This window comes from Rana temporaria, chromosome 7, assembly GCF_905171775.1.
Source record: "Rana temporaria chromosome 7, aRanTem1.1, whole genome shotgun sequence".
NCBI lineage: Eukaryota > Metazoa > Chordata > Amphibia > Anura > Ranidae > Rana > Rana temporaria.
In genome coordinates, this window is record NC_053495.1 from 81,687,539 (window position 1) to 81,696,499 (window position 8,961).

The 8,961-nt window shown below is 41.5% G+C and overlaps 1 long non-coding RNA gene across 1 annotated transcript; it reads left to right on the top strand.

The window, feature by feature from the left end:
- Nucleotides 1-7,706: 7,706 nt before the first annotated feature.
- On the top strand, nt 7,707-8,309 carry LOC120944827. Its single transcript, XR_005750484.1, has 2 exons — nt 7,707-7,848; nt 8,094-8,309. It is a non-coding gene; the product is annotated as an uncharacterized LOC120944827 (long non-coding RNA).
- Nucleotides 8,310-8,961: the final 652 nt, after the last annotated feature.

Genomic DNA, 8,961 nt, shown 5'->3' on the forward strand with positions numbered 1-8,961 from the left:
TAACATTGGCTGCGCCTCATCGAAGCAGGGGTAAGTATACGCCGGGAAAGCCGCTACGGAAACTACGTAAGAACACTGCGTCGGGTCCGCGTACGTTCGTGAATTTGCGTATCTCGCTGATTTACACATTATTCAACGTAAATCAGCGGGAACGCCCCCGGCGCCGTTTTCAAATTGAAAATAAGATCCGACAGTGTAACACAGTGTAACACTGTCGGATCTTAGCCATATCTATGCGTAACTGATTCTATGAATCAGACGCATAGATAGGACCAATGTAAGTCAGAGATACGACGGTGTATCTGGAGATACACCGTCGTATCTCTTTGTGAATCTGGCCCCTTATCTCCATCCCATATGCGGAAAATTGCAACAAAGGGAATTTGGGACTTTAAATGAAACAGTGGGCTAAATGGGGACAAAGTAATGAAACAAACCATAGATGAAATGTTCATGTATTGAGAAAATAGAATATTTAGTAGAAACAAATAGCTTGTACAAAAGTACAGAACATATATTTCATACATAATACAATAGTTGGTATAAAAATACATTGAATAAATAACAGTCGATGACAACATATATGACCACATAGAGGTTGAGCATAACCACGCAATAGGTGAAGTATAGAATGTAAATAGATCATAAAAGTACTGGTTGATCAGAATGGATCCCATAAACGCGTATAGCTACATCTCCCCCTTACCTCTTTTTTACGTAACACTCCCCCCTTACTTCTCTTTTATGTAACACTCCCTCCTTACCTCTTTTGAAGGTAACACTCCCCCCTTACCTCTTTTGAAGGTAACACTCCCCCCTTACCTCTTTTGAAGGTCACACTCCCGTTACCTATTTTGAACATAACACTCCCCCCTTACCTCTTTTTTACGTAACAGCGGATCTTAAATCAGGTAGATCGAGCGGATCTAAAGATCCGCTGATCTACGTGAATCTGGCCCATAGTATGGATGTAATCTCATATAAAGTCCAGACACAAGGATGGAGATACATCACAGAGGTATCCTCATTTAAAGTCCCAAACACCTTTGGGTGGTCCCCCCTTACCTCTTTTGAAGGTCACACTCCCGTTACCTATTTTGAACATAACACTCCCCCCTTACCTCTTTTGAAGGTAACGGGACCCTTACCTCTTTTGAAGGTAACACTCCCCCCTTACCTCTTTTTTACGTAACACTCCCCCTTACTTCTTTTGAAGGTAACACTCCCCCTTACCTCTTTTGAACGTAACACTCCCCCCTTACCTCTTTTGAAGGTAACACTCCGACCTTACCTCTTTTGAAGGTAACACTCCCCCCTTACCTCTCTTGAATGTAACACTCCCCCTTAACTCTTTTTTACGTAACACTCCCCCCTTACTTCTTTTTTATGTAACACTCCCCCCTTACCTCTTTTGAACGTAACACTTCCCCCTTACCTCTTTTTTACATAACACTCCTCACTTACCTCTTTTGAAGGTAACGGGACCCTTACCTCTTTTGAAGGTAACACTCCCCCCTTACCTCTTTTTTACGTAACACTCCCCCTTACCTCTTTTGAAGGTAACACTCCCCCTTACCTCTTTTGAAGGTTACACTCCCCCTTACCTCTTTTGAAGGTAACACTCCCCCCTTACCTCTTTTTTATGTAACACTTCCCCCTTACCTCTTTTGAAGGTAACACTCCCCCCTTACCTCTTTTGAATGTAACACTCCCCCCGTACCTCTTTTTAAGATAACACTCCCCCTTACCTCTTTTGAAGGTAACATTCCCCCTTACCTCTTTTGAAGGTCACATTCCCGTTACCTATTTTGAACATAACACTCCCCCCTTACCTCTTTTTTACGTAACACTCCCCCCTTACCTCTTTTTTTCATAACACTCCCCCCTTACCTCTTTTGAAGGTAACAGGACCCTTACCTCTTTTGAAGGTAACACTCCCCCTTACCTCTTATAGAATGTAAATAGATCATAAAAGTACTGGTTGATCAGAATGGGTCCCATAAACGCGTATAGCTACATCTCCCCCTTACCTCTTTTCTACGTAACACTCCCCCCTTACTTCTCTTTTATGTAACACTCCCTCCTTACCTCTTTTGAAGGTAACACTCCCCCCTTACCTCTTTTGAAGGTAACACTCCCCCCTTACCTCTTTTGAAGGTAACATTCCCCCTTACCTCTTTTGAAGGTCACACTCCCGTTACCTATTTTGAACATAACACTCCCCCCTTACCTCTTTTTTACGTAACACTCCCCCCTTACCTCTTTTTTTCATAACACTCCCCCCTTACCTCTTTTTAAGGTAACGGGACCCTTACCTCTTTTGAAGGTAACACTCCCCCCTTACCTCTTTTTTACGTAACACTCCCCCTTACTTCTTTTGAAGGCAACACTCCCCCTTACTTCTTTTGAAGGCAACACTCCCCCTTACCTCTTTTGAACGTAACACTCCGACCTTACCTCTTTTGAAGGTAACACTCCCACCTTACCTCTTTTGAAGGTAACACTCCCCCTTACCTCTTTTGAACGTAACACTCCGACCTTACCTCTTTTGAAGGTAACACTCCCACCTTACCTCTTTTGAAGGTAACACTCCCCCCTTACCTCTCTTGAATGTAACACTCCCCCTTAACTCTTATTTACGTAACAATCCCCCCTTACCTCTTTTTTACGTAACACTCCCCCCTTACCTCTTTTTTGAAGGTAACGGGACCCTTACCTCTTTTGAAGGTAACACTCACCCCTTACCTCTTTTTTACGTAACACTCCCCCTTACTTCTTTTGAACGTAACACTCCCCCCTTACCTCTTTTGAACGTAACACTCCCCCCTCACCTCTTTTGAAGGGAACACTCCCCCCCTTACCTCTTTTGAAGGTAACACTCCCCCCCTTACCTCTTTTGAAGGTAACACTCCCCCCCTTACCTCTTTTGAAGGTAACACTCCCCCCTTACCTCTTTTGAAGGTAACACTCCCCCCTTACCTCTTTTGAAGGTAACACTCTCCCCTTACCTCTTTTGAAGGTAACACTCCCCCCTCACCTCTTTTGAAGGTAATACTCCCCCTTACCTCTTTTGAAGGTAACACTCCCCCCCTTACCTGTTTTTTACGTAACACTCCCCCTTACCTCTTTTGAAGGTAACGGGACCCTTACCTCTTTTGAAGGTAACACTCCCCCCTTTCCTCTTTTTTATGTAACACTCCCCCCTTACCTCTTTTGAAGGTAACACTCCCCCTTACCTCTTTTGAAGGATAACACTCCCCCCTTACTTCTTTTTTATGCAACACTCCCCCTTACCTCTTTTGAACGTAACACTCCCCCTTACCTCTTTTGAAGGTAACACTCCCCCTTACCTCTTTTGAAGGTAACACTCTCCCTTACTTCTCTTTTATGTAACACTCCCTCCTTACCTCTTTTGAAGGTAAACACTCCCCCCTTACCCCTTTTTTACGTAACACTACCCCCTTACCTCTTTTGAACGTAACACTCCCCCTTACCTCTTTTGAAGGTAACACTCCCTCCTTACCTCTTTTTTACATAACACTCCCTCTTACTTCTCTTTTATGTAACACTCCCCCCTTACCTCTTTTGAAGGTAAACACTCCCCCCTTACTAGTGTTGAGCGGAATACGCCATATTCGATTTCGCAATATATCACGAATATATAGGCGAATATTCGTGAAATATTCGCAAAAATCGAATATTCGTGATATTTTAAACCAAAAAATTTCATTGTGAAATTTCGCTAATGCGCATGCGAAAATGATTGCGAAATTCTCGTCCGCGCATGCGCGCGAATAACACGCGAGAAAGAAGAGCATTTCCTGGATCTTTGCCAGTCGATTTTCGGATCGCTATTTTGTGCTGCCCAGCGAAGCGAAGATGGTGGGGAGTAACTTTTCATCCAGTGAGGAAAAACTGTTGATTAGTGTAAGTAATTTCACCACTGTTATTTCATTATCTTTAACTGCATTTTAGACTAGTTTAAAAGTAGGGCTGTGCAAATTAACTTTTAATTAATCGATTAATCTTTAATTTTTTTGATCGATCAAAATCTTTTTGATCGATTAAAATTCTTTTGATTGGTACTCACCTCTCCGCCGGCTTCTGGGCCTTCAGGGAGTACTGTCGGAGATCCAGTAATGTCACGGACACCGGCGGGGCTTGCCGTGTCCATTTGAAGGGCTTCTTTGCTGTGCCTTCATATCTGCATGCCTTACTATCTGCCACACGCAAGGGCTGTTACACTTCCCTCTATCACTTCCCTCTATCAACCTGGGATTCTACAACCATCCACTGGGAGTTGTGATAGTTCCCTTCATGGGACATCTACATGCCAATGGACTGATGTTAACCTCTCCTCATCTGGATTCAGCAGTGGTATCGTTGTACAAATTTTTATACCAGTATCATACTTAGCTACATGTTTTTATGACTGCTTTTGGTATCGTTTGTTATTTCTCGCATCATTTTTACAGTTTATGTAGCTACATCGATTTTATCTCCAGTGCAATATTTATTTGGTTACCTACTTGAAGACTATAAAAGTTTTAATGCTATTCCCATCGAGCGCTGCCTTTGTGTGTTTTTTTGTATCCTGCTATCCATTTTTCCAGTGGTTGGTAGCTGCACTGGGAATCAGCCTGCAAGGAGATCAGCTAAAAGTAGTTGGATCTGTATGTGTGTTATAATTAATCGAAGTTAGTCGATTAATTGATTTTAAAAAAAAACGATTAATCGAACAGAAAAATTTTGATCAGTAACAGCCCTATTTAAAAGTTAGGATATAAGATCAGATATTAGTATTTCCCAAACAGTGTGTCTCCAGCTGTTGCAAAACTACAACTCCCAGCATGCCTGGACAGCTGCAGACACCCTGGTTGGTAAATGTGTATTTAGGCACTTTCCTTGCTATTTAGCATAATTAACATGTTGTGGACATAGGACGTATCCGAACGTCCTGACTTCAGGGTCCTTAAGGCCCAAGGACGTTCGAATACATACTGCCCTCTAGATGTTGCAGAACTACAACTTCCAGCATGCCTGGGCATGCTGGGACTTCTAGTTTTGCAAGTTCTGCAGGCCCACATTTTTCAGACCACTATACACGGGTCTCTAAACTGTGGCACTCTAGATGCAGCAAAAGTAAAATTCTTAGCATGCACTGACAGACCATGCCTGATGGGAGTAGTAGTTTTGCAACAGCTGGAGGCGCACTGGTCTTGAAACCCTGAGTTAGGTAACAAACTCGCAGTGTTTTGCAACCATTGTGCCTCCAGCTGTTGCAAAACTACAACTCCCTGCATGCAACTGGCTGCAATAACCCCCCCCCCCCCTCTCCCCCAATGTGAATGTACAGGGTACATTCACATGGGCTGGGGCTTACAGTGTGCTTCTAGCTGAAGCAAATTTGGCGCTGCAGCTCAAACCCTCAGCGGGAAACTACTGTGAACCCCACGCCCCTCTGACTGTACCATAAAAACACTACACCACACTAAATAAAAATTTAAAAACACAACATATACACATACCCCTACATAGCCCCCCTCCCCTCCACAATAAAAAAGAAAAACGTCTGGTACGGCACTGTTTCCTAAACGGAGCCTACAGCTGTTGCAAAACAACTCCCCAGTATTACCGGACAGCCATTGACTGTCCAGGCATGCTGGGAGTTAAAGTATAATTGTGGTACAGCTGGTGACGGTGAGCTACATGGTGTATCTGAGCATGCTGGTAGTTGTAGTTTTTAAATAACATCAACTCCATTATTTATTCAAAATTAATTCATCAAAAAGTCAAAAGAAACAAACATATTATTGTTCATATATAAAGATAGGGATGAAAAAAAATAATCTATTGTACAGGCCCAGTATAAGGGTCAAAAAATAATTATAGCAGTCAGATGAATAGCAACTCATTTCTCCCCTATACGTGTATCCTGTGTTGTTACTCATATATACATAATTATGCAAATGATAATGGCTGTTATATTTATGCAAAAAAGGTGGCGACCAAAATGGCAAGATATAAAATCTGTCATGTTACCCCTGTCAGTGATTAATAAGGCGAGAATGCTTCCAATTGTTGAATACCATACATTTACGTCATATATCCATAAGGGTTTAAACAAAAGTATTATAATATACTTTGTTCTTCATCTTGCAGAGGTTCCTGCAACAGGGATATGATGAAATCCGGAGCCAGCAGGACAAAAAAAAAATAGTCCGCTCCCTATTGCGGGAGTTACGGAAAATTCATGGCCGCACACATGACCACATGGCCATCCTAAAAAAGTGGTCTGACCTAAAGAGGCGCCACATGGCCCGGGTCACACAGATCCGAGATGAATTTCATCCAGGTATGTTATTGGTGACAGTTATGTAAGGTCATATGTAATTAACCTTAGGGTAGATGTTGTTAACCCAGACGCCATGTTGTGGTAACATATATCTTCACCACCCAAGGTATTCATAGTACTGTTGAAAAAAGACATGGGACAGCAGACAGGAACACTTATTAACTATAATTAAACTAAACAAACAAGACACACCATTATTGGACTAATACTGGCCGAGGCTGCTTTATTATTGGATTTCAGACATATATTTTAAATAAATACTTTAATAACTTAAAAAACAGCCTAGTAGTCACTACGGCTCAGGCTGTACATAAATATATTCCAACTTTAAAATGTATCCAACAACAACTAAACTAAACAGATTTGTCCCCTTAGTATAATTAAAAAAAAATTTTTTTTTTTAAAACAAAGGTGACCATCCCACATAATTAGCAGCCGCGACAAAAAGAAAAGAAAAAAGGGTGGGTTGGGGAACACCACAGTCCTGTCTACTGAGGTGACTGAGAGCAAGGCTGACGGAACCCTACTTATATACCCCTAACTAACACTGGATTTTTCCAGAACCAACTGGTACCAGGCCCACAGGCCTAAAAAGTGTGGGAAAAGCACATGTAGGCCGCGTGATCACCTCGTGCTCACAAAAAAAACGGGAAAAACACGTTTTCCAGCTAACTAGGCCACATGAGGACCAGCTTACACCTAAAGAGCCCTATTAGGTTCCCAAAAAGGGAACTTGAAACCGTCACTACTAATTTTATTAAGTCCTGCCGCTTTCCCATGAGAAAAGGGGGAATTGAAACCTTCTCCCCCTTTTCTATCATTATTCTATCAAGTTAAACCATGGAATTAAAGTGGTGGTGTGGTGGGTTAAAGGGGAAGGGGTGGAATTTTATAACTCAATTACCACTAAATTCCTGTGCTAGGCGTGGGGTTATCACAGTAATCCCGTGTACTCCATCAGGCCCTTTTTTTAACATGAGATCGTCAGAATAATACAAAGGAAACACAAACAGCTCATTTTACCATGGTGGCAGCCCAGCTCACACTCAGTCCCCTGTAGTGCCAGCAAGACCCTTTAATATAACATTATCCCATTGGTTAACTGTCTATATAAATAAATTTGTATTCATATACAATACAGCAGAGTACACAGAATTTGCATACGTTATTAGAAATCATTTTTTATTAGAAATCATTGTGTTATTATAGGAGCTCCTCTACCATCTGTGCGCCCCAAGCGCACAAGGCGACAGGCCGCAGAGGAGGAGGATGAAGAGGAGGAGCAGGAGGAGGATGCACAGGAGGAGCAGGAGGAGGATGCACAGGAGGAGAGGGATGAGGAGCAGCCAGGGCCCTCCCAGTGTTTACCACCCCCAGCTCCTGTTGAGGAGCAAGATGAGGAGCTGCAACCCCCCCCCAAACTCCTGGTGAATCGGGTGATGGAGAAAAGGAGCAGGAGGATGAGACGGTTCCTGTGAGCCTCAGTCAGGAGGGTAAATATGTGCACAAAGATTAATAACATTTCAACAATAAGATGTAGATATAAAAATGGACAGCATTTAAATCGCACCCGTCAGATTTCAGAACAATAATATGGTATTTATGATAGAAGTATATGTGCTAGACACATAACAATTGTATAGACATGATAATGATTGTTTAATAAGCAACATAAATATTTTATTTATTTGGTAACGGTCTTTGAAATCCTAATTTTTTTTTTCTTATATCCTAACAGTTTTAAAAAAGATGGAGGAAAAACACAGTCTCATCCAGAGGACCAATGATAAAATCCTCTCAAATCGCTGTAAAATGCGGATCCTAGACCTCCAAAACCAACAGCTGGAGCAACAGCAGGGGAATAATTTTGACGCGATGGCTGAGCTTCACAAGCTCATGCAAAATTACATTTAATTTTTTTTTTCTTTTAATAAAAAAATGTATTCTTTTAAAATGTTTCCTTTCTTATTGAGATTGTTAGGTTTTTCAACACATCTAACTTCATAATAACCAAAAACATTTTATACTATTATTTTATTTAACACAAACCTAAGACAAACTTAAATACACGGACACAGACACTACTAACACAAACTAAACTGTTGAAACATTAATATAACAAAAGCTACAATATATATATATATATATATATATATATATATATATATATACAGAGAGAGAGAGAGAGAGAGAGAGAGAGCAAGAAAGAGAGAGAGAGTGCAGATTTGCTCTTGCAGACAGGATAATGGTTGCAGTATAAAGGCCGCAAACCAGGGTTTAACATAAAGTTCAGTGTTTTAGTCACACTTGCTGTTATGATCCGGTCTGGTAGCTTGTAGCGGAGGCTGTTGGTGGATCCGCTGTGCCAGAGAGGTCATGAAGCATTACTCAGCATGAAGGCAGCAGCAGTAGTGTTAAAATATAATGTAATTATCACACAGGCAACATTTACAAGCAGTAGTGGTAATAGTACTAGATAGCATCTAAACACTTGGGCAAGACTTGACAGCAGCAGTAGTGGTAATAGTAGTATATAGTGGCAAATAACTTGTGACATAGGTGTCGTGAGCAGCAGCAGTAGTAATAATAGTAGACAATATAGTGTC